Source organism: Mus caroli, unplaced genomic scaffold, assembly GCF_978045245.1.
Source record: "Mus caroli unplaced genomic scaffold, Mus_caroli_1 scaffold_6, whole genome shotgun sequence".
Classification (NCBI taxonomy): domain Eukaryota; kingdom Metazoa; phylum Chordata; class Mammalia; order Rodentia; family Muridae; genus Mus; species Mus caroli.
In genome coordinates, this window is record NW_028227261.1 from 36,217,825 (window position 1) to 36,244,434 (window position 26,610).

Sequence of the window (26,610 nt, forward strand, 5' to 3'; positions counted from 1 at the left end):
TTATGAAACAAATGGATCTAACAGATATGTATAGAACATTTCATCCTAAAGCAAAAGAATATACCTTCTTCTCTGCACCTCAAGGTACTGTCTCCAAAATTGACCATATAATTGGTCACAAAACAGGCCTCATCAGATACAAGAAGATTGAAATAAACTCATGCACTCTATCAGATCACCGCAGACTAAGGGCTAAGGCTGGTCTTAAATACCAATAAAAACAATGGAAAGTACACATACACATGGAAGCTGAACAACGTTCTACTCAATGATAACTTGGTCAAGGAAGAAATAAAGAAAGAAATTAAAGGCTTTTTAGAATATAATGAAAATGAAGATACATACCAAACCTTATGAGGCACAATGAAAGCAGTTGTAGGAGGAAACCTCATAGCTCTAAGTGCCTTCAAAAAGGCACTGAAGAGAGCTCTTCCACTAGCAGTTTGACAGCACACCTGAAAGCTCTAGAACAAAAAGAAGCAAATACACCCAAGAGGAGTAGAAAGCAGGAAAGAATCAAATAGAAACAAAAGGAACTACTCAAAGAATCAACAGAACCAGGAGCTGGTTCTTTCAGAAAATCAACAAGATAGATAAACCCTTAGCCAGCCTAACTAGAGGGCACAGAGACAGTATCCAAATTAATAAAATCAGAAATGAAAAGGGAGACATAACAATGAAATATACCGTTAAATAACTATTCTGTTTGTTGAATGTCAACAGTTGAAAATATTAAAACCATGTTCTACAAACATCATGGAAATATTGTTGATAATTTTTCTCACTGTGCTTGAAATTAGCATTTTCTTTCTTGGGGGTGGGGTCTTTTTCTTTTCTTTTTTTTTTTGTTTTTTTGTTTTTGTTTTTGTTTTTTTGTTTTTTGAGACAGGGTTTCTCTGTGTAGCCCTGGCTGTCCTGGAACTCACTCTGTAGACCAGGCTGGCCTCAAACTCAGAAATCCACCTGCCTCTGCCTCCTAAGTGCTGGGATTAAAGGCGTGCGCCACCACCGCCCGGGAGAAATTAGCATTTTCTTAATGTTTAACTTCAAAGAGTTTTTGCTATTTTGAAATTTTTAAAATATACTTACTGATAAAATAATTTCTCTCCTAGAAACACTGATATTTTTTAAGTAAACTGATTGTTAGACAATGTACACAGATATATAGTGCATTTTAAATATTCTCTCTCTATGTCAGGTAGTATCATGTAAAGGCTTTTAAATATAGTTCTGAATGATTCATTTTTAATATTTTATGCTCTTTTACTATGCTTAACTCCCAAAGAATATTTGTATGTTTTGAAACAATTTAGTATTCAACATTAGATATAGGACTCTCAGTTATGGATAGTATTAAATATTCATTAATGATATTTTTTAGGGTATGAAAGGATATGAATATAAAAGGTGAACAAATTTTTATGTATTATTTGTTTTTCAAAATACTCAATATGATTGTGTGATGTATAAAATGCATTTAAATAAGAAAAATAAACCAATCCTAATAATCTATTAATTTTAAAGCCAATACTCGAGTCACTTTTCCTTAATTTTACCTAACATACTCTTTTTGTTCCAAGATGACACCCAAGTGATTATAATATATTTAGTTGTTCTATTTTCTTAAGCTTGGCTTGATAACTTCTCAGACTTCCTTTTTTTTTTTCTTTTTAATCATGTACACATTTTTGAAGAGTACCAAGCCGCTCTTTCTCAGCCTGGTCTCCAGCTAGGATTTGTTTGATGCTCCTGTCGTGAGCTGAAGAGACTAGGGTTATAGGCTTGTTAAGGAAGGACACTGGAGTGAGGTTCATCTCACCTGGATAAAAACTGCAACAGGTGAGGGAGCGCCATCTCTCTCTGGAGCACCAGGCACATGTGGTGAAAAGTACTGCTAAAGTACCAAGCATTGTTACAGTTCTGTTAAAACTGATTAAATCTGGGAACTAGAATGATGACTTAGTCTATAAAGTGATGACTGCACAAGCATGAGTTCTTGAGTTTGAGCCCCTGCATACAGGTAAAAGCTGTGTGTGGTGGTATGTACCTGCAATCCCAGTGCTGGGAAAATAGAGAGGGGAGAATCCTTAGAGCTTGCTGCCTAGCCAGTCTAGTCAAATCTGTGAGTTTCAGGTTCAGTGAGAAACTCTCAAAAAATTAGGTAGAGGGTCAATTGAAGAACACACACAAATTAATATCTGGCTTATATACATGCATGCATTTTCTAATACATATACATACACAGGCATACACATAAAGTATCTACTAAAGTTACAATGTTGGTAAGTTCTTTCTGATTTTATTGCAGGGGCTAGAGAGATAGGTCAGTGGTTAAAAACACCAATTGCTTTTCCAGGCCATCAAAGTTCAGTTCTAGGAACCCATAAGGCAGCTCGAAATGGACTGCAACTCTAGTTCCAAGGGATCCGATACCTTAGTCTGGCATCTGCAGGCACCAAACTCACAAGTGATATACATACATACATACAAAACATCCACACACATAAAAACTAATGTAAAAAAAAAAGATCTTCTTGTAAGCATTCCTGATGGATGTTCACTTTACTGTAAATGAAAAAAGATATTACAGGATGGGGCAATGTAACCCTATGATTGAATTCTCTGTTGCTTCCTTGACTGCTGAAGGGAGGCTCAAACAGCCAGCCAGACTACTCTTCAAGGAACACCAGCTGTTTCCAACACCCCATGGATACTTTGAAAAAACTGAGTAAGGACTAAAGCTGATTGCTCTGGCTCCTGAAGGTACAGCCTTAGCCAGGGCTGTTTGAAACAGTTTGTCTTTTTGGTATAACAAGCCTCAGTAAACACTAGATGACCCTGTAACCATTTCCAACAAAGGCAGAAGGAACATTTTTTTTTCCTGGTGGGACTATTGTGGCAGGTGCTAAAAAGACATTGATTCAATTGTTGTAAAACAAACCTTCATCTGAATGCCAGGTTTGCTATGATTGGTGAGAACACCCATTTTCTGGCTATATAAGCAAGGAGTTTGGTTACTTGGCTGAGAGACAACTCCTCTGCCACTGGAAAATTAGGCACAAGTAAAAGCTTCTTGGGTGGCCTTGTGTACTTCTAGTTGTGGGGCTGAGCTAGTATCAGGAGGGAGAAGGAGCAGAGAAAGTAGAGCAGCAGTGGCAGCAAGACAGCAGAAAGGCAGACAGAGGAGCAGCCAGGACTCTGAGCTGCAAAAGCTGATCTGCCTGTATGGACAGGACCACAAGACTGGTGGTCAAGTGCAGCACACACAGCAATGGCATCAATAGTAGCTAAAAAGCATCAGTAGTCACCTCTTGAGCAGGAGCAACTGGAAAGACGTCATAGTAACAAGAGGGAACTGAAAAATCAAGAAGCCATCTAGGGCAGACACAGGGAGAATGGCAGAAAGAGAAAGAGAAAGAGAACAGAGTTGAGGCTGACAAAGAACTGAAGAATATAAGAAACTGAGACGAGAAGCTGCACGCCCCCTAGTCACTTGAAGAGTTCCTGAGAGCTGACAAGCCCTTAGGAACAAGCCAGAGGTCTCAGACACCTCAGGCCAGGAGCTGTAAAACTGACAACCGCCAAGGGCTAGGGACTCTCCATTTCCCAGGCCAAGGAGGGAGCTGGACTACTGTAGAGCTGAGGGCCTGGCTTCCTGAAGCCTGCAGGAAAGCTGTAACACTAGAAGGTACTTTCTGCCTGCTGCTTCTCTACCTGCCTACTGCCTTGTCCTCTGGGGTCAAATGCCAACTGGCACCATGCCAAAGACTAACACTTGAGCTTTGCTTTGCCTAACCACTGCTTCTAACCTAAAAGAACAAAAGGGCCCCAGGCAGGGAACTGTAACAAAGTCACCAAGGGAAAAACCATCTCCTCCTCCTTTGTATCATTAGAGTTTGTAAGTGACAGGTTGAGATGGGAAAGCAGATCCAGACCAAAGGTTGACAGAGTACAGAAATTAAAACATCAACATGGACTCTTCTAAAAAGGAACATACATTTTTCTCAAATTCAAAAATCAACCTCAAGCTGAAAAAAATGACTCAGTTGGTATAGTGCTTGCCATGAAGCAAGCTGTAATCCCCAGAACCCAATTTTTTAAAAATAAGCCAGATATGGTAATGTGAACTGGTAATCTTAGCAGTTACTGGAAGGCTAAGGCAGGAAGAGGCCCTGCAGGGTGCCAGCTAGCTGGCCAGCCTAGCCTACTAATGGAGCTCCAGATCCATGAAAACCTGTCTCAGAAATAAGGTGGACAGTGTTCCTGAGGTGTTCCTCTGGCCTCCATATGCATGCACCACCTGCATGGGCACCACCACAAGCAGAAAGAATCTTGATTGATTTACTGAAGCAATTCATTCTTCTACTTAGATGTTAATCAATTTTCTGTCATTCTAACAAATACCTGAGACAACCTACTAATGAGGAGAAAATATTTATTTTGGATCAATTTTAGAGAATTCAACTCACATTCAATTGGCCCTGTCATTCTGGGCCCGAGGTAGATCAGCATTGTAGCAGCACAAAGCTGTCAACCTCATGATGGAAAACAGGAAAAAAATGAAAGAAGATACTGAGGTCCCACTATTGCTTTTGAGAGCATGTCCCCAATAGCCCAGAGACTTCCCATTAGACCCATATTTTTTTTTAAAGATTTATTTATTTATTTATTTATTTATTGTACCAGAAGAGGGCATCAGATCTCATTACGGGTGGTTGTGAGCCACCATGTGGTTGCTGGGATTTGAACTTCAGACCTCCGGAAGAGCAGTCGGGTGCTCTTACCCACTGAGCCATCTCACCAGCCCTAGACCCATATTTTAAAGGTTCCAATAGCATCTAAAAGCACCAACCTAGAGACCAAATCTTTAACGAATGGGCCTTTTGTGGGGGCATTTAAGACCCAAAATTATAGCATCAGAATTCTAGTTTGTCTATACTGTTTGATGAAATAATATATACTCAATAAACATATATGTGTTAACTAACTATCATAAATCAACTTAGAAAGTCCTAAAATTATAGAACGCTGCTGGGGACAGTGTACATGGAGTTAAGCCAAGCTGGCCTGTGTTTGAAACTGTGTCCTAGCATACATTTCTTAATTATGGCCAAATATCAAAGGCAGTGGAAACCCCTGGAGCTGGAGTTACAGAAGGCTGTGGGTACTGGCAACTGAATTCAGATCTTCTATAAGACAAATGCCCACTCTTAATCCCTGAACCATTTCTCCTGACCCCAATTTCCAGATTGTTAAACTCTGCTTTGAAGTTCTTTCCATCTTCTCAGTGGCAAAGCATCTAAGGCTGAAATGTTCTTGAGAGTATCCAGAAGCCCTTGACTTTGTCTTGAAATCCACTAAAAACAAAAGGATAAGTTCTATTTTTGTTAAAAATCAGAAGATAAAGAGTAAACAAAATTATCAATATCAATCCTGATTAGCTAAGAGAAACTATAATTACAGTCTTCAAAGGATAAAAATTCCTTTCTTCATGTTGATACGCCAAGCACTTAAAAATGGAGATCTCTTTTGAATAATATCGGACTCTATCATCTTGTTAATTAATAGGAGTATAATCACCAGGCCAGAGAAGTGCTAGGAAGCTGAATGATTAGGATTCTGAGAGCAGTACCTCCATTATTTTGGTGTCCTGTACTTAAAGCAAATGACTTTTTTTGAAAAAGTGAAATGCTGTTTTAATATTTTTGTTTTGACTACCTTGGGTTTTTCATACTGATAACTATTCTTGTTTAACTTATTGTTGTCCCCTTGACATTCAAAACACTTTTTCCTACCGATTTTGTTTATAAGTTTATTGATCATATACACCGACTGTGGTCCCAGGCATTAGCCAACCTGGTGACCTTGAGCAGACTGTCTAAGTTCTATGCAACTGTTAGGTGCCATACAGATAAATGCTGTTGTACCTGTTCTTCCTCTTAACCCCTTCTCTCAAGGCATTTCAACACTATTCCATTCAAAGGGGTCTTTATCTCTTCCTATGGGGAGCTATCTTTTCATTAGCTCTTTCTCAAGAGTTCATATGTTGTTCTCACTACAGAAACGTGCAGAGGTCTCCATCTTCTGCCTTGGCAGACTGCTGTTCTCACTTTTGTATTCTGATACTAATTTGAATGTATTTCAACCAAAGCATTTGTTATGCTAGATTCAAAGAGTTTAGATAATTTAATACAGCCTGTATTAGGCTATTACAGACCTACAAAACCAGAAATTTTATATGATTCAACTTAATTATATCTCTTTATACTTCTGCTATCTTTTTTGCCATACTATACTCATAAAGAAGAGCTATATATTGATGTTTAAAACACAACTGTTGAGATCATATTTTTAAGTATAATGGATTGATACATATATTCACTACACAACTGAAATACAACTTAAGCTTTATATACTTATTTTCTGAAATTTACTCTATACTCAAATTTTTGTGAGATTTACAAGTTCATCTTCATTATCATATGTAATTATATTAGGTAAAGTGTCAATATTTTAATTTTTGTTTTGTTTTTTGAGACAGGGTATCTCTAGGTAGCCCCTGGCTGTCCTAGAGCTCAATATATAGACCAGGCTGGCCTCAAACTCACAGAAATCCACTTACCTCTGCCTCCTAAGTACTAGGATAGCATGTGCTATCATGCCTGATCTTATTTTTATTTTTTTGCTATAATCATGTGTGAATATTTTTGTATGTTTCATTTTTCTGTTTTTTAATGATTTATTTTTGAGATTATAATATTACATTATTTCCTCTCTCTTCCCTCCTACTTACCCTTACTTACTCCCTTTCAAATTAATATCCATTCCTCATTAATTCTTGTTACATACATATATGTATAATATGTATACATAAATACAACCTGCTTAGTCTGTATAATGTTACACATATGTATGTTTTCCGAGCTCACCATTCCATATTGGATAACCAATTGATGTCCTCTTTCTTGGGAAAGACTCTCCCATTCTCAGCATTCCTTACTTGTCTGTAGTTCTCTGAGTAGGGTGGGAGTCTTTTAGCTTTCCCTACTCCTTTACCTACCATCTTACCCCTCTGGCCCTTTAGCATGTCTATTGTTGTTCCTATTCAGCTCATGTTTAGGTAGCCATGCCGGTGAGGCTTTAGGGTGTAACATTTTACTTTCAACAGGTGTAGCCAAATTGTTTTCTGCTGTGGTTGTGTAATTTCTAGTCTCACCAACAGTATCCAAGAGCTCTTTTAGCTCTTCTTCATCTCCACTAAAGATTTATTTATTATTATACATAAGTGCACTGCTGCTGTCTTCAGACACCCCAGAAAAAAAGGCATCAGATCTCATTGCTGATGGTTGTAAACCACCATGTGGTTGCTGGGATTTGAACTGAAGACCTTCGGAAGAGCAGTCAGTGCTCTTAACCGCTGAGCCATCTCTCCAGCACTCCACTAACTTTTGATATTTCGAGGCTTCATTTTTGCCAATTTGACAGGTACAAAATGGCATCTTGTAAGAATTTAATTTGTCCAAATGGTTAATAAACATTTGGTCTGTCTTATCTGTGTACTGGTTGATCTTGTTTTAATCCACTAAAAGGGATTTTTATTATTGTACTAATATTGGCTATTCTATGACTTATCTTTTAATTTTCTTAATTATGGTATCCATCTTTATCATAGTCTACTGACTAGTTTTATGTCAATTTGACACAAGCTAGAATGAACAGAGAGGAGGAATCCTTAGTTGAGAAAATGCCTCCTTAAGACCCAGCTGTAAGGTATTTTCTTAATTGGCAATGAATGGAGAAGGATCCAGCTTATTTTGTGAGTGGTGCCACCCCAAGGCTGGTGGTCCTGAGTTCTATAAAAAAGCAGGCTAAGCAAGTCATGAGGAGCAAACCAGTAAGCGGCATTCCTCTATGGCTTCTGCCTCCAAGTTCTGACCTGTGTGAGTCCCTGCCCTCAATGCTTTTGATGATTTCCTGTTATATGGAACTATGAGCAAAATAAACCTTTCCTCCCCAGGTTGCTTTAGGTCATGGGACTCTATCACAGCAATAGTAACTATAACTAAGACACATGGATCATAGCAGTGTCTCAACTCTAGTATTTATTAGATACAAATAAATATTAGACACAAATATTTGTTAAACTGATGAACAAATGAAGGCCTGTAAAAATGCCAACAACAACAACAATGTGTCTAAACTCAAATAAATATTCTCTTACTTTGGGATTATGACCTTTATATAAGTGTTTATACTCCTAATTATTTTATTTTATTTTATTTTTGGGGACAGGATTTTTCTACATAACCCTGGCTGACCTGTAATTTGCTTTATTTTTGAAGAAACAAATGTAATATGATTTGGAAACTTTCTGGAACAGTGAAATACTACAAAATCAGAATTGGAAGTCTAAACTTCTAAATTATCTGTTTATGAATGAATATATTGACTTTTCTGTTTTCTCTCATACTTCACAGGACACAACAGTTAAAACAGTCTCATTGTTTCTAACATGTCCACCATGTTGGAGTGTCCCAGAGGAATGTTTATATAAGTGTTTTAGGATTTCTACTGCTGTGATGAAACACTGATCAAAAGCAACTTGGGATGGCAGGGTTTTTAGTTCGTCCTACCCTTTCTTATCATGGAACATTATCAAAGTAAGTCAGGGCAGGGCCTGGAGGCAGGAACTAGTGGAGAGGCCATGGAAGGATGCTGCTTATTGGCTTGCTTACTATGGTTTGTTCATCCTGCTCTCTTCTTCCACCAAGGATTACCTACCCAGGGGTGGCACTGCCCATCAATCAAGAAAATGCACCATCAGCTTGCTCACAGGACAATCTGGTAGGAGTATTTTCTCAACTGAGGTTCCCTCTTACCAAATTATTCACTCTAGGTTGTGTTAAGCTAACATAAAACTAGCTAGTACAATAAGGATGGTGTAAAGTGACTCTAATAAAACATTCTAAGAAAGCACCTGGGAATGAGGCTAGAAGCCAAGCTGCAAAAACCATGCAGATAAAATGAAAATACATGTATATGCTTCCATTTTAAAAAATGGATAACAGCCTGGCGTGGTGGTGCATGCCTTTAATCCCAGCAGTTGGGAGGCAGAGGCAGGTGGATTTCTGAGTTCAAGGCCAGCCTGTTCTACAGAGTGAGTTCCAGGACAGCCAGGGCTACACAGAGAAACCCTGTCTCAAAACAAACAAACAAACAAAAAAGTGGATAACAATTATAATCAACAATGAGGGCAAAAAATACAGCAGCATTTGTAAACATCAAAAATTAAGAAAATTAATCCATGAAGACTATCAGGAGAACCACCATGAGGCTCAATAATACACACCAAGTTTTTAGAAAGCAGTCGAAGAGGCAGTGAGCTGCTCTGATCAAAGCAGAGTGTCCCGAGACCTGGTTTTGAGGAGTCATTCTGACCCTTCGTAGCTGTTCACAATTGGGCACATCATCTTCTGCATCTGCACTTCAGCTTCTTATCAGAAAATCCTGTTGACAATGTCTGGCTTCCCATTATTAGGATTAGTACATACTTCAAATTTAAAAAGGTGTACACAACATCTGTCAATATTCTGCAGTTATAATCATTGTCCCTTCCCCACATCTTCTACCTCTCTACTGTGACCTGAAGCACCCCCATAGCCAAAGTGGACATTAACTGCTCTGAAGGTAAATTGCTAGTGCTGTTGTAACAAGTGCCAAAAACAAGGCCACTTAGTGACCGAGGGAGATATGGCTGGCAGCTGTTTGTGAAGCTGCATATGGGTACCTAAACATAGGCTAACACTCTCAGGACTACAGAAGGGTTTGAGTCCTAAGAATGCAGGTGCACTTAAAACAAGTGAGCAGTTGCTTGTTAAGAGAATGTAATGGAGCGGCAGGCAAGAGAAGAAAGACTACATACAGGGATGTAGCCAGCAAGGTAACACTGAACACTGAAGGGCACTGAGTCCCAAGGGAAAAGAAATGTTTTAGGGAAGAGAATAATCATGAAAGTAAAATACTGCTGAGGCACAGACCTGCTGCCTTTCATACACTTGCCCACTTCAGCACCAAGGAGGAAACTGATGATCTTGACTAGAGCAGTTCCCAGGCCTCTGCCACCTTACTGTGGTGACTAGAATGAATTCCAAAACCTTTAAATCGGTTTAATTTTTGAAATAGGAAGGCTATTATTTCTTGAGTACTTAGGAAACTGATACAAGCAGCAACAATAAACTAATATATACATTAATGTAATATACGATGTACAGAGCTCCTTCACATACATTATGAATTTTTTAAAAACTAACAGAAATCTTGAGGTTCTATAGCACCCAACAGGTAGTACTACTATGCTTATTTTCAGATTAGGAAACTGAACCTTATTAATTCAAGACATGGTGAAAACAAAAAGTGAGGACCTGCAAGATGGCTCAGCATCTGAAGGTGCTTGCTGCCAAGCCTGATGACATGAGTTTAAATCTCAGGACCTTTGACCTTCACATGTGCACCAACACACACACACACAACTCACACACCTAAAATAACAACAACAACAACAACTTGTTTGTATAAAGAGTAAGCAGTTTACAAGATTTATTTCATTGATAAGATTTATATACATACGTGTGGTGTGTGTGTGTGTGTGTTTGTGTAGGCATCAGAAGAGAGAAAAAGGTTAGACAACAGGAAAAGACAGGGCTCAGAGATTTAGCTTAGGCAAACAGAAGATGTAGAAAAACTTATGTAATTTAAAGCAACTTTGTTACAAGGAAAATAAAACAAATATCTTTTTCATGGTATCTACGTTTTTAAGCAGTTGGCCATATGTTGAGACTGAGAAGAGGAATTAAAAAGGTCAGAAGCCTGAAAAGAGAGTGGTTTTTGTTTGTTTGTTTTATCCCAAGACATGATAGAAAATAGGACAAAAAAGTAAGCATGCAGTAAAGGCCCAGTGGCAGCAATCAGTCACCAGTGTGGTTTGTCTCAGGTTGGGTAACACTGATGCAGACAAGGAAAGAGGTCAGTCTGAGTCAACAGGTTTATGACTTCAGCCATCAGGGACAGAAAAATGGAGCATGGTACTAGAAGATAATGGCAAGAGGGTGAATTTTAAAAGTATGCTAAAAACAATTGACCTGGAAAGGGAAGGAGTGATAAGGTCAAGATATGATCTAATGAGGATAATCAAAGGCCATCAAAGGAGAAATTCTAAACAAAGCTAGTCACTTTCATTTATCATTTCAGAGGTGGGCCAGCTCTAGATGATAAAAGATAAAACCAATGTTTGGGAGAAAAATAATTCATGTGAACACTGAAGTCACTCAGAATGAAGAGAGTAAGGTTAAAGAGAGACCGTGGGTGCCATACCCTAAACAATAAGGAAGGCCTAAGAAGGTAAATCTAACACCTATTCCAGAAAACCAGAGGCATTTAACACGAAGGAAAAGACATGGTCTGGAAATAGTCTAAATAAATAATTAGAAAAATTAGTTATCCTCAATTCTCCCATTTAGATGAATGTAGATGAGCTATATATTAAAGGGTTACAGAACAATCAATATCCTCGCCAAGACTCAATAGGCACGCACAGCACCACCAATGAAATGGTCAACAACACAGGAAAACAGGAGCTTGGAAGAACATGTAAAAATGCTTAAGAAGAGAATAAAGCTTAGGAGAAAGACGAAGAGGAAGTCAGGCCAAACAAGAATAATAATACCAAAAATGACAAATGACTAAAGAGGCTGAGAGACCAAGAGTTTCTGGGTTTATCCAACCATAAGGTTATCAAAACAATTAGCTGCAGAAGGTCCTTGATAGCTAGAGTTAGCATTAAAGCTTTGTCCAAGGTATCAATTTCAGATAAGGAAAGAGGGACCCAACATTTCAGTGTCTTATGTGACCAACATCTACCAAGAATTTACTTTCTTCAACCTTACAGCTATACCTTCCCTCATTTTATAAAAAAGCTGAATGTCTGAGAATCAAAGTGACCGCCTCTGTGCAGTTAATACCTAGCAACAATGAGAGCTCTGGGCTTTGTTTTAACTCTAAGTCAGCATGATGGGAAAGAGAATTTTTTACCAATAGAATCCAGTGTTTGACTGAGCCTATCTACCAAGTAAGGTCCTTTCAAGGATTAAACTACAGCTTCAAAACAGACCATAACAGTTACTTTGTTAATCTGAAATTCGCCTACAGGAGGACTTATTTTCGAAGAGGAATTTATTTACTTCAAACAAAAATTTGAACTTCTGGAATAGAACAGCAATGGCTTGTGCTGTAAGATCGAGAATCAACAAATGGGACCTCATAAAATTGCAAAGCTTCTGTAAGGCAAAGACACCGTCAATAAGACAAAAAGGCCACCAACAGATTGGGAAAGGATCTTACCTATCCTAAATCAGATAGGGGCCTAATATCCAATATATATAAAGAACTCAAGAAGGTGGACTCCAGAAAATCAAATAACCCCACTAAAAAATGGGGCTCAGAGCTAAACAAAGAATTCTTACCTGAGGAATACCGAATGGCAGAGAAGCACCTGAAAAAATGTTCAGCATCCTTAATCATCAGGGAAATGCAAACCAAAACAACCCTGAGATTCCACCTCACACCAGTCAGAATGGCTAAGATCAAAAATTCAGGTGACAGCAGATGCTGGCAAGGATGTGGAGAAAGAGGAACACTCCTCCATTGTTGGTAGGATTGCAAGCTTGTACAACCACTCTGGAAATCAGTCTGGCGGTTCCTCAAAAAATTGGACATAGTACTACCGGAGGATCCTGCAATACCTCTCCTGGGCATGTATCCAGAATATGTTCCAACCGGTAAGAAGGACACATGCTCCACTATGTTCATAGCAGCCTTATTTATAATAGCCAGAAGCTGGAAAGAACCCAGATGCCCCTTAACAGAGGAATGGATACAGAAAATGTGGTACATTTACACAATGGAGTACTACTCAGCTATTAAAAAGAATGAATTTATGAAATTCCTAGGCAAATGGATGGACCTGGAGGGCATCATCCTGAGTGAGGTAACTCAATCACAAAAGAACTCACATGATATGTACTCACTGATAAGTGGATATTAGCCCAGAAACTTAGAATACCCAAGATATAAGATACAATTTGTGAAACACATGAAGCTTGGGAAGAACAAAGACCAAGGTGTGGATACTTTGCCCCTTGGAATTGGGAGCAAGGCACCCATGGAAGGAGCTACAGAGACAGAGTTTGGAGCTGAGACGAAAGGATGGACCATCTAGAGACTGCCATACCCAGGGATCCATCCCATAATCAGCCTCCAAACGCTGACACCATTGCATACACTAGCAAGATTTTGCTGAAAGGACCCTGATATAGCTGTCTCTTGTGAGACTATGCTGGGGCCTAGCAAACACAGAAGTGGATGCTCACAGTCAGCTATTGGATGGATCACAGGGCCCCCAATGGAGGAGCTGGAGGAAGTACCCAGGGAGCTGGGGGGATCTGCAACCCTATAGGTGGAACAACAATATGAACTAACCAGTACCCCCCAGAGCTCTTGTCTCTAGCTGCATATGTATCAAAAGATGGCCTAGTCTGCCATCAGTGGAAAGAGAGGCCCATTGGTCGTGCAGACTTTATATGCCTCAGGACAAGGGAACGCCAGGGCCAAGAGGTGGGAGTGGGTGGGTGGGGGAGTGGGTGTGGGAGGGTGTGGGGGACTTTTGGGATTTACATTTCAAAATGTAAATGAAATAAATACCCAATAATAAAAAAAATTGAACTTCTGAATTAATGTGTACAAATGAACACATAGTGAACTGATGTAGGTAGAGAGGATGGACGTACAACCTATCGCTCACTAATGTATCTGGAACCAATTCCAAATTTGATAGCGTCAAGGCTCTCACAGAAAAGCTCAGTCCATTTCTCGAGCCACATAGCCCACTGCTGACTTAAACAAATACCCAAATTTGTGTCAAATCTAATTAATTTGAAATACTGATAGAGTATACTTGGTATCGAGACATAATTACTATTTAATCTACTGAAATATCTCCAGGGCCCAAAGAAATGTATCTTGAGTGTGAAGACTAAACTTATTTCCAAATGTTGAAAGTGCCTGCTCTTCCCTACTGTTCGTTTAGTCCTTCGGATAAAAGAATACTTACTGTATTCAGCCTAATAATTTGGTAAGTGTGGGGGGAAAAAGCTTTATTTCTGCAAGCACAGCGTAAGCCCATTAACAGTAAAGACAAGAAAATTAACATTTACTTTACTTATATAAAGAGCCAATTGCTTTTCTAGTGCTTCTTATGTTTTTTATGGAAACTTTGAAGTAAGTTTATGAAATAAACTATGAAACTATGAAATAAGAATTTATTTTTTTTTTATTTATTTATTTTAATATTTATCAGGGTATTTACAGGCATAAGGTTAGAAATAGCAGAGCCTAGATGTGAATCCTGGTGTTTCTAAATCCAAAGCCTAGACTCTTTCTTCTGGATTGTCCCAAAACCATGGGTTAATCTCACTGCTTTATCTAATTGTTTCCTACTTACCTACAAGCAACAGAGAAAAATCCCTTTGTCATTCATTATATATGGGCAGAAAAGATTCAGTATATGGTATGTTTCCTTATTTTCAAGACTCAAAAAAGAGTCTTGGTGCAAACAATATTTGATGTGAGCCCTAAATAAAAATGAAGAGATGAGAACCCTGCCTGCAAGAAGAAAAGGTAAAAACCCTGACTTATCCACTCCTGCATTTAAAAGTCCTCCTCTGAGGCTTGTGCCATCTGGCAGTACCACTTTCTGCCCGACTGCCTCCTGTGTCATCTACCACCTCAATTAATCCTTTATCTTTACTGCACCTGGGTCACAATCTTCCTCTTTTCCTCATCCCATCATCCTAAATCACTCTGCTGTCCTCACAGCTCCGCCATACTCCACTTCAATGACCTTCGCTTCTGCTGTATTTCACTTAGCTTTCCCGCACACACACATATACATGCATATCTAGTTGTCACCTAGAACAGTTCCACATCAGACAACTTTATTATTTATAATAATAAACTAATATTTTATGTCCTAGCCACAATTTATTTTCTTCCACATTACTTCCATTATGTTTGTCCCCTGGTCTAACTCAAAAAATTGCTAAATCTAAAAATAAGAATAAACCCATCTCCAAGTGTTTCCTGTTTCAATTAATGACACCCTCCTCCTATAGTCATCCAAGCCTAAGACCTGAGTACAACATGAATTATTCCCTCATACACATAAGACCTCATAAGCTTTCTCAAACTCATTTCTTACTTTTTCATCTCTGTGACCATTTTTAAAGTTACTTCAACCATGTCTACTTTTTTTTTCTTTTAGTAAGCCTTTCAGTGATTAAAGAACACCCTCCACTGAATTAATTTCACAATATTTATATATACAAGGTCCACCATGACACAGTCTTTGCCTGGCTGGACCTTCATAATTTACTATATTTTATCTCTACTGTTACATTATTGGCAGTCACAAAGTGTTGTGGGTTTTGTGGGGGTCAATCCTTTTCTCATACTTTTCCTTTATTTGTTCTATTTTCTCTAAGGCATATTCTACTCCTCTTGGTCCTCTTATCACCAGAGCCTCAGCTCATCCCTCCCCATAGCCTTCCCTCAAAGCCTGGCTAGTTCAAAAGCCCTCACTCTCCATGCAGTGCTTAACTTTTATTGAGCTAGCCTGTGTAAGGACCACATTGGTCCAGCTCCACAATGATTAGAAATGTCTCACTTATCTGTGAGTCCAGTCTAGACCATACATAACTCAATGCCTGACACAGGGTAGTATATAAGTATAAAGGTTACAATACAGCAAGTTTAAATTTCATTGTAATGTTCATACCAGTTTTCCCAGTTTTGAACCCTTACCCTGGAGGGTTCAGAGACTTCTATGCAGTTCTGTACAGAATGGCGCCATATAATTATTTAACAAGTTACACAAAAGTGAAACAGTGTTTGCACAAACTAACATACCAGAAATTAAAATCTGACATGTGTGGAGCTGGTGAGAAAGCTCAATGTTTAAGATCATGTATCTCTCTTCCAGAGGAACCAAGCCTAGCTCTTAGCACCCAACTGTTATCTTACAACTGTCTATAACTCCAGCTGTAGGGAAATCTTATTCCTCTGGCCTCCATGGACAACTCAAAAAAAAGCAATACCTTTAAATTTTTGACATATGTGCTACAAATTTTAAAACCACTAACCAATTCAAAAAACAAAGACATAAGTACAAAGATAAACACAGTTCTGACTGCTGGTATGCGCTTGCCTTAGTTACAAAAACAGTGAAACTTTGCTCAGATCTTGAATGAGGTCCCAGACACAGATCTTAGCATTTTATCTACAAAGCCATCACTTCTCTAATGGGCTTAAGAAATTACTTGCTTGCAGGGATGCTTAGGCAAAGGTCTAAAAAACTAGTAAAAGATCCGTTTTAAGTACTTTAACCCTACGTACCACCAAGGCTAAGTGACTTAAAAAGAATTAAACTTTAAAAAAAAAGGAATGATTTTTTAATGAGCAACAGAAAGTGTTTTTTTCACAGCAAGTTGAGGCCTTCTGCTGGCAGGAAAAAAAAGCAGAGTTCATTGTCATAAGGCAGTTCTCTCTCCAAGCAAATATTAAATTGCAGTTTGGCACCAATCTAGATCTCAGTCCTTTTTAGAGCAAAAATAATAAGCTCTTTTATCTGCATGATATATTACACTGTACAATCTTTTGATATACATTAGCTCATTTGATGAAGTGTTCAATTTTTCAAAGGAAGAGAAACCACAAAACAGGATGATCTCTTTTAGCTTGGGGGAACACATGCTACCACTACACAGCTTTTCCCGCTCCACTCCCAACCCCCACCCGCTAAGTTCAACGCAGTACGAAAATGAGGAAGGGAGAGTGCTTTTTATTTAAGGTCAGTCCTTTAGGGTCAAAGCTCTTCCCTTAGAAATGATTGAGCTTGGTCTCTCTGCTCACAAGAAGCTCTTCTGTGGGGGCAGTATGGGCAAACCAGTGCTCATCAAAGGAGCGGATCAAAGACCAGAGTAAAGAAAAAGACTAAAGGAATTGGGAGTTAGCCAAAATAAGACTCAGGGGACACGATTACTATCTTCACTCTTAACAGCTGCCCAAGAGGGAAACGAAGCAGAAAGACGAGAGACAGCCGTTCCTTTCTACCTATAACCAAATCCATCCAGGGCCAGTCTGGCCGGTCTTACTTTGGAAAGGTTATCAGGATTAGGACGGAGAGCCGTCCTAAAAGGTCCGCCAAATTATTAGGGTATTATTTGGAATTTTAAAAGATAACTTCCATCCCGAATAGGATAAGAGTAGGGGGACCCTGGATGACTCTCAGATCTCTTCGCTTTGGGGTATGTTTTGGGGTTCACCTATCTCCCTGGGAACTCCTTCCCCTGCTGTGGTCTAAGGTTGTCCGCCGCTCCCTGTCTCAGGTTCGAAACCTGCTGTAGCTGCCAGGTGCTGGCCCGGCTCCAGACAGGTGACACATGTGAGTCCCCCCACCCACCCCCAGCCCCGGGACCCCTGAAGAAAGCTCCAAGCCCACGGTGTCCACGACCCCCGGTGCTCCGCTGCTGGGACCCAGGCGAATCTCTCTGGCGACGCGTCCCACCAGCCCGAAAGAGCCCCCGCACTGGGCCCGAGCCAGGCTTCCCGGTTCCGCCCCAAGCCCTGCTCCCGGCTCGGAAGGGGCCCTGTGCGGGGACTCGCGCGCCGCGCCCCCGGCCGACCCCGGCGCGTCAGGCCGCCGCCGGACACTGGGCCCGAGCAGATGCGGAGCAGGCCGCCGGGGTTTGGGCCGGGTTGACACGGCCGCCCGAGGGCCGCGGACACAGACACCAGGGTCACCGGGCGGGGACTCGCTCCGGCCCGTGGCCGTAAGGCGGGCCTTGAGGGGCCCGGGCCGGACCGGGGGTGGCAGCGAGGCGCTTACCTGAGGGCGACAGCGGCGCGGGGCGCGGGCGGCTCACTCACTCCCTTCCAGCCGCCATGTTTCCGCTGCGCAGGGAGCGAGCGAGGACGCCGGCAGGGGCGGGCGACGGCTCTGGAGAGCGGTTCGGCTGAGGCGGCGGCGGGAGGCGGGGGGCTCCACGGAGGCGGCGGCGGCGGCGGCGGCCGAGGGGCGGGGGGCGGGGGCGAGAGCTGCCCAGCCCCGCCCGCCAGAGACTCCTGCCGCGAGGTGGCGCGCGCCGCGGCCGTTGAGTTCTCTCTCGCGCGCGCGCGGGGCGGCGGGAAGGGGCGACCCCGCTCGCGCCTTCCCGCCTCGCGACCGCCAGCCCTTAAAAAAAAAAAAAAAAAAAAAAAAAAGGGACCCACTGGATTGCTCGCGTCTCTCAGACAAGTGAATGACGTCCTCTGAGGTCCCAGGTTCGAATCCCGTTGGCCCTCAGCCCTCACCCAGCTGGTGGCCGGCTGTGATCTTAAAAGAGTTCCTTCGCACCTTTAGTCTTTCCAATGCGCAGGCGGGAGGAAAACTGCTATGAGGAGAAAACCAGTGCGCCCCAAAAGGTGCAACAGGACTAACAAAAGCAGGCCTTCTCTTTTGCCCCGGAGTAGGCTTTGAATGTTAGCGTGCTAGGTACAGTGGCCTGGGTCCTTCCAGTGTTGCTACCCCACCCCACACACAATTGCGTCTCAAGAACGTGATGTTTTAGCCCGCGGAACCTTAAGTTCCACGGGGGTTCAGGGGCGGGGGTGGGGGGGGGAGAGCTACTTCTCCAAGATCACACAATTTCACTGGCTGTGCTCTTGCCTAGGGGTCAGGTGTTAAGGGAAATGCTGGTTGATTTTTATCAACCTGAAACAAATCTACTCTTATCTCAGAAGGCGGAATCTCAGTTGCCTAACAGTCTCCATCAGAATGGCCTATAGGCAAAGTTCTGTGTGGGCATTTTCTTGACTAATGATTGATGTGGGAGGTGCTACCCCTAGGCAGAGGTGGTCCTTAGGTGGTATAAAGAAAGGCCAATAATAAAGCGATGTTGCTCCATAGCCTCGCTTCATTTCCTGTCTCCTTGTTGCTGTTCTCACCTTCCTCAGAGATGAACAATGTTGTGCAAGTGTAAGCCAAATAAACCATTTCCTCTCCCAGGTTGCTTTTGGTAGTGGTCTTTATCACTATGGAACTCACACCAGAACCAGAGAGTTCCGGGAAAGCAGCCCTTACTTAGCCCCAAGCTCATTCAATCTGGTTCCTAAAGGAAGCTGCAAAAAAAGGCGTCTCAGGATGAGGAGAGGCTGAGAGCAAAAGGTGTGGCAGGGATGGCTATCAAGAGTCTGAGAGGCTCTGGAAATCTGGTGGTGGTAATGTTAGAGAGGGAAGGGAAGCCAAAGCATGGCAGATCCTTGCACATCTACATTAGAACTACAATTTGTTTTGTTTTGGTTTTTTCTCTTCTATTGGATATTTTCCTTATTACATTTCAAACGTTATCCCCTTTCCAGGTCTCCCCTCCAGAAACCCCTTATCCCATCCCCTCTCCCCCAGCCTCTATGAGGGTGCTCCCCCACCCACCCACACACTCAATGCCTTCTCTCCCTGACATTCCACTACACTGAGGGATCAAACCCCTGAGGCCCAAGGGCTGCTCCTCCCACTGATGTCCAACGAGGCTATCCTCTGCCACATATATGGCCGGAGCCATGGGTCCCTCCCTGTATACTCTTTGGTTGGTAGTCCAGTCCCTGGGAGCTGGGGGCGGGGGTCTGGCCAGTTGACACTGTTGCTTCCCCCATAGGGCTACAAACCCCCTCAGCTCCTTCATTCCCTTCTCCAATTCCTTCATTGGGGACCCTGCGCTCAGTCCAATAGTTGGCTGCAAGCATCCACCTCTGTATCTGTCAGGCTCTGGCAGAGCCTCTCGGGAGACAGTCATTATCAGGCTCCAGTCAGCAAGCACTTCCCAGCATCTGCAATAGCGCCTGGGTTTGGCAACTGTATATGGGACAGATTCCCAAGTGGGGCAGTCTCTGGATGGACCTTCCTTCTCCCTGTACAAAGCTCAAGTCCAAGTGGATCAAGGACCTCCACAGAAAACCAGATACCCTGAATCTAATAGAAGAGAAAGTGGGGAAGAACCTTGAACACATGGGCACAGGGGAAACGTTCCTGAACACCAATATGTATGCGCTAAGATCAAGAATTGAAAATGGGACCTCATAAGATTGCAAGGCTTGCCGGGCAATGGTGGTGCACGCCTTTAATCCTAGCACTTGGGAGGCAGAGGCAGGTGGATTTCTGAGTTTGAGGCCAGCCTTGTCTACAGAGTGAGTTCCAGAACAGCCAGGGCTATACAGAGAAACCCTGTCTCTAAAAACCAAAAAAAAAAAAAAAAGAAAGATTGCCAGGCTTCTGTAAGGCAAAGCACACTCAATAGGTCAAAACAGCAACCAACAGATTGGGAAAAGATCTTTACCAATCCTACATCTGATAGAGGGCTAATATCCAATATATACAAAGAACTCAAGAAGTTAGACTCCAGAGAACCAAATAACCCTATTTAAAAATGGGGAACAGGGCTAAACAGAATTCTCAACTGAGGAAACTCAAATGGCTGAGAAGCACCTAAAGAAATGTTCAACATCCTTAGTCATCAGGAAAACGCAAATCAAAACAACTCAGATTCCACCTCACACCAGTCAGAATGGCTGAGATCAAAAACTCAGGTGATAGCAGATGCTAGCAAGGATGTGGAGAAAGAGGAACACTCCTCCATTGTTGGCGGGATTGCAAACTGGTACACCACTCTGGGAATCAGTCTGGTGGTTCCTCAGAAAATTGGCCATAGTACTACCTGAGGATCCAGCAATACCATTCCTGGGCACATACCCAGAAGATGCTCAAACATGTAATAAGGACACATGCTCCACTATGTTCATAGCAGCCTTATTTATAATAGCTAGATGCTGGAAACAACCCAAATGTCCCTCAACAAAAGAATGGATATAGAAAATGTGGTACATTTACACAATGGAGTACTACTCAGCTATTAAAAACAATGCCTTCATGAAATTCACAGATAAATGGATGGAACTTGAAAATACCACCCTGAGTGAGGTAACCCAATCACAAAAGAACACACATGGTATGTACTCACTGATAAGTGGATATTAGCCCAAAAGTTCGGTATACCCAAGATATGATTTACAGACCATATGAAGCTCAAGAAGAAGGAAGACCAAAGTGTGGATGCTTCAGTGCTTCTTAGAAGGGGGAACAAAATTTCACAGGAGGAAATATGGAGACAAAGTGTGACGCAGAAACTGAAGGAAAGGCCATCCAAATTAGTTTTTTTTTTTTTTTTGAGTCCATGGTACTATGCACTTTGAGCCTCAGGGTGCCCCTAAGGTCCTTTCAGGGGTCAGTGAACTGAGGTGTCCTTTTCTTAATAATAATGCTTTGTTGGGAGCACAGCGTGAAGATTCTTGTGCCCACAGCTCTTCAGGAAAATGAGAAATGTTAAGCCAGTAAGCAGCATCCCTCTATGGCCTCTGCATTGGCTCCTGCCTCCTGGTCCCTTGCTTGCTTGAGTTCCTGCCCTGACTCCCCTCAATAATGGGCTGTTACTTGGAAGTGAAAGCAAAATAAAGCCCTTTTCTCTCCAAGTTGCTGTGACCATGGTGCATATACCATCACAGGACAGTAAATAATCCACGTTTACCAGAATCCCACTGAGTAGCCTGCGATGAAAAGTCTGAGGGACTATTTGTGTTGGAGTGCTGAGAAGGCTCCCATGGTGTGGTGGAGCAGAGCAGTTGGTTACAAAGTATGAGGTTGACCTAGACAGACCGGCCTTCTCTTCTGTTTTCTTCACTTTCAAGTGTGTTGGCATTCCCAACCCTTGAGAGCTTGAGACAGAAAATCCCCAGCTCAAGTCCAGCCTGGGCTACATAGTGAGACCCTGCTTCAAAAACAAAACAATAATACAAAGAGTAGAGAGATCCTCCCTTGGGGAATATCAGATGCCTATCTCAAGTTGTTGAAAGGCTTACCCCAGAGCATTTGGCTTCTATCACCAGCCCTGCGCTCAGACTTGCTCAGTTTCAGCTCCATTCCTGCTCAACAGTTCTGAATGGAACCCATCAGCTTCACAGGTTAAGGAGTAAAGTAAACGGTCTCGGTGTTAGTCCAGCACGTCAGGCAATGGCACTGCTAGACTGACAGCCATCTAGGGGTAAAGCTATGGTTAGTCTCCTTTCTGTCACAGTGACAGCGTGCCTGAGAGAAATCAAAAGAGCGTTTGGCCTCACCAATTCAGAGGTTTCCATGCGTTGTTCCTTCACTTGGCTAACCGTGTGTTATGTGCATGTATGTGCTCACATGTATGTGTATGTGCCTGTGAGTACCCGTAGAGGCCAGAGGTTGACATCCAATGTCTTTTTCTATTGCTTTTTATCGTGTTCATTGAGCCTAGACATCACTAGTTAGCTCAGCTGGCTAGTCTGTGAAACCCAGGGATCTGCCTGTCCTTACTCCCCCAGCCCCGTGTTGGGATTAGAGATATAGATCAGCAACTGTACCAAGGTTTCACGTGAGTGCTTCATGATTTTGCAGCCAGTGGGTACACTGGCCATCTTGCTAGTCTCTACCCATTCACTTTTATATATGTGGTAAGGAAGCAATAAGAGACTCATTTTTATAGCAAAGGCCTTCTGCCCAGACCCATTAAGTTATGAACCTGTCTATTGATTTATCCACTAATGAGGTTAGATCCTTCATAATCCAATCACCTCCCAAAATGTCCCACCTCTGAATACTGCTATACTGAGGACCAAGCCTTCAACGCATTAACTTTTAGGAGACATTTAAGATGCAGACCATAGTGGTGGTTTTGAAATGACTTCCTTTACTTAGCCAAGTCCAATAAAGTAGCTATAGGGGTTGTAACCTAAATCCAGATTGTGTTCTCTCCAACTTGCCGCCCACAGCTGCCAGATCCTGGCAGCGTGTCTCCTAGTTCATAAAACTTAATAAGACCTCATTAGCAACGGGCCACAATCCAAACTTCTCAGCCTGGCATTCAAGGCTCTCCATGGTATAACCACAGTCTTCCTTTCTCAACTTATTTCCCACTATCCTTCTTTCTTCTTCTTCGATTGACGTGTTTCTAATTTATCCTCTGTGTACTCCAGGATTTCCCATAAAGTTTCTGTCTTAGTACACTTTTCTTTCTGTCACCGTGTGTCTAAGTCCTCACTTGATTCAAGACTGATTCATGCAGTCTTCCATGATGTTGAATATCAAAGCATTTCCCATTGTTTACTATAAGCCAGGCACTCATTAGGTGTTTCACCTGTCCTGTCTTAACTCACTGTGGGACACTGACTTCTCACAACAAACCTGTCCAGTAAGTAGTGAAAGGATTCATATTTTATAGGTAAGAAAACCGAAGCACAAAAAGAAGTGAGAGCTGTCTAGGTAAGTGGTGGCCACACAAAGGAACATGAACAGTCCTGTTTAGAGCCTCCTTTCTCAACCACTGTTGGAATTAGAGATGATTTTCCCATCTCTCATTGACTCTCACAGCCTGCCCTCCAATCTTCTGATCTTCTCTAAGGGCATTTAAGACTTTTTTGTCTTGTCACTGGGTAATATGATTTATTTTTCCTCCATATACAATTAGTTTCTTAAAAGAATGTTTTTTGGTGGCACACGCCTTTAATCCCAGCACTTGGGAGGCAGAGGCAGGTGGATTTCTGAGTATAGTATAAAATATTTCTAGAGATCAATAAACAGAGTTCAACTTTTGAATAAAAGGCTTTACTTTGAGTCCCCAATGAAGGAGCTAGAGAAAGGACCCAAGGAGCTGAAGGAGTTTGCAGCCCCATAGGAGGAACAACAGTATGAACTAACCAGTGCACCCAGAGCTCCCAAGGACTAAACCACCAACCAAAGAGTGGGACTCATGGCTTCAGCTGCATATGTAGCAGAGGATAGCCTAGTTGGTCATCAATAGGAGGAGAGGCCCTTGGTTCTGTGAAGGTTCTATGCCCCAGTATAGAGGAATGCCAGAGTCAGGAAGCAGGAGTGGGTGGGTTAGTGAGCAGGGGGAGGGGGGAAGGGATGGGGGTTTTTGGAGGGGAAACCAGGAAAGGGGATAACATTTGAAATGTATATTAAAAAATGTCTAAACTGGGTGTGGCACACACCTTTAATCCCAGCACTCGGGAGACAGAGGCAGGTAGATTTCTGAGTTCGAGGCCAGCCTGGTCTACAAAGTGAGTTCCAGGACAGCCAGGGCTATACAGAGAAACCCTGTCTCGAAAAATCAAAAAAAAATGTCTAATAAAATTTTTTAAAAGGCTCTACTTTAGCCACAAAAGATGTCATATGTAGGCATATATATGGGGAAGTAAAAGTCCTGAGACTTCAGCTCTGCCAAGATTGCCATGGATATAAATATCATTCAGAACCCATCTTCTCTGTGGAGCCTGGGATGTGGGGGGCATGCACATGGGATGGGAGTGGGGCACACGTTCAACAGTGTGCATGTGGAGGCTAGAAGACAACTTGGTGGAGTTGATTCTCTTCCCACCTTTATATAGCTTCAACTGAGATTTAACTATTTCTACAAAAATGAGCATACCTGTCTTGCTTTTATCTCTGATAAATGATAAAATTATGTTTAGCGAAGCATTGCTGTAAAACAAATTTATGATGTCAACGTGGATTTGTATGCTTATTTTTATAGACTGATCCAAGGTCACATCCAAAGTTTTTCAGGCAAGAACAGGTTGCAAGGAGAAAAAGTTAAAAAAAAAACTTGTAGCTCTCGTGCCATAAGACAGGTACTGATGGATGGTGCCTCTGTCAGCAGAGCGCCTTGGAAAAGGTCCATCCAATCCGTGCTTGGGGCTCTCAAAGCTGATTACTTGTTTTACTGTGGGGCCGGGCCTGGAATATCCTCCTGGAAGGAGGATGGCTACTGTTCTCTGTCCAGGGATCCTTCTGTGTAAGGTCAGTAACTCTTATCCTTGGGAAAGCAGAGTAGACACAATGTGTCTGAGTATTGATCTGCATCTCTGAGGCTTACTGGCTCATTCAGTGGAAATTTAGTACCAAGCAGCTAGGTTACAGGGATAGTTACAGCCTGAATGCGAGGCACTCCTTGTCAGGAAGCAAATGCGTAAATAGCTATGGCAATAATGTTGTTGCTGCATGAGCAGCTAACACAAGTTAGCAGCTTCAAACAATGCCTACTAATGAGCTCTGGAGGTCAGAACTCCAGCGGGTGGGTCTGGGTTCTCTGCTCAGTGGGTCCAAGGCTGAAATCAAGGCATCCGGAGCCTCAGTGAGGGAAAGGTCTGCTTCCAGCACCTTCGGGTTGTTGGTAGAGTTCATTTCTTTACGGTTGTTGCTCACTGTTAACTGAGAACTGCTTTAAGGTCCTTGCCATGAGTTCTCTGTCATCAACAGGGCCTCTCGCACATTTACATAACCTGCATGCTTTGAATTTCTCTTATCTCCTGTGAACTGGCTACATTTGTAACCTCTTTTTCTAGGCTGAAGGCTGCTTGAGAGCCAGGCACCTCATTCCCACGTGTAGCTCCAGTGCTCACAGAGCGGCAAGGAGGACTCAGTACTACTTTGCTAAAAGGTAAATAAAACTACATATTGTCCTTTTGCTCCCTGTTTTTCTCTCAGACCCAGCTCAAAACATCTCTGACATGTCTTTTTACAAAAGTAAAAAGAGGCTCACTGTTCCCTTCTCTGAGTGGTCATTTAGTAAGCACCAGCATATGAAATGTATTACATTGTAATATTTTAAGTGAGGCAGGTTTCCTTGGACACACGAGTTTCATTTATAATCCACTTAGTATCCCAGGATACAGGCATCTTAGATGTCATTAATTGTTTAACGTTTGGAGTTGTTTTGTTTGTTTGTTTGTTTGTTTAGGAGATCAATGGGCTTTAAAGCCCAGGAAGCAACTGGAGAGTGAAACTGGACAGATGCTGTGACCTTGGGGACATAAGTAAAAACAGAGGCAATGGGGAATGAGGGAATGAGAGAAATTCATCAAGATGCAAGCTCTTTTAAAAAAAAGGGGGGGGGCGATTGGGGGGTGCTAGGAAGCTATGCTATATGTATTACATTAAAGAATTAAACTTGGCAGAGCCTTCTTGGAGAACAGCAAACAGGAGTGACTGTTGTGTTACTGTCAACCAAAAGTCAGCATTTTACTTTGACTATACTCTTGATGATCTCAGGGCAGAGCTGCCAAAGGCAGCAGAAAAGCATGGATTCTGGTCCTTAAAGAAAGGGAGTGGGGGAGGGAAAGGCCTGGATACGAACTGGCCTCCCTCAGGATTCTGAAAATATCCAGCTCACATCTTCCTATGTGTCTTTTGTGACTGCTTTTCTTCTTTGAAGCTGTCTGAGGTCATTACAAGGGCAGTTTAGACCTATCATCTGCTTTCCAAATTTGGACCTGAAGGAGGAGGGTTGGACATTTTTTAAATCTGATTTACTGGGAACTCTGAACCTACTGTCTCCTCACAGAAAACCGTGATGTGACCTGGCAGGTCCAACACAGTGGAGAATGCATTAG

The 26,610-nt window shown here is 42.1% G+C and overlaps 1 protein-coding gene across 3 annotated transcripts in view; it reads right to left on the reverse strand.

Annotated features, from left to right (window-relative positions):
* Nucleotides 1-18,174, reverse strand: part of Scmh1 (Scm polycomb group protein homolog 1) — a 112,254-nt gene extending 94,080 nt beyond the window's left edge. For 2 of the 3 annotated variants that reach the window (XM_085839010.1, XM_021160806.3), the window contains exon 1: nt 17,996-18,174. The gene's annotated coding sequence lies outside the window, so the exon portion shown is untranslated. The remainder of the gene's footprint in view (nt 1-17,995) is intronic. The other variant, XM_085839011.1, reaches the window with a different exon arrangement.
* Nucleotides 18,175-26,610: the final 8,436 nt, after the last annotated feature.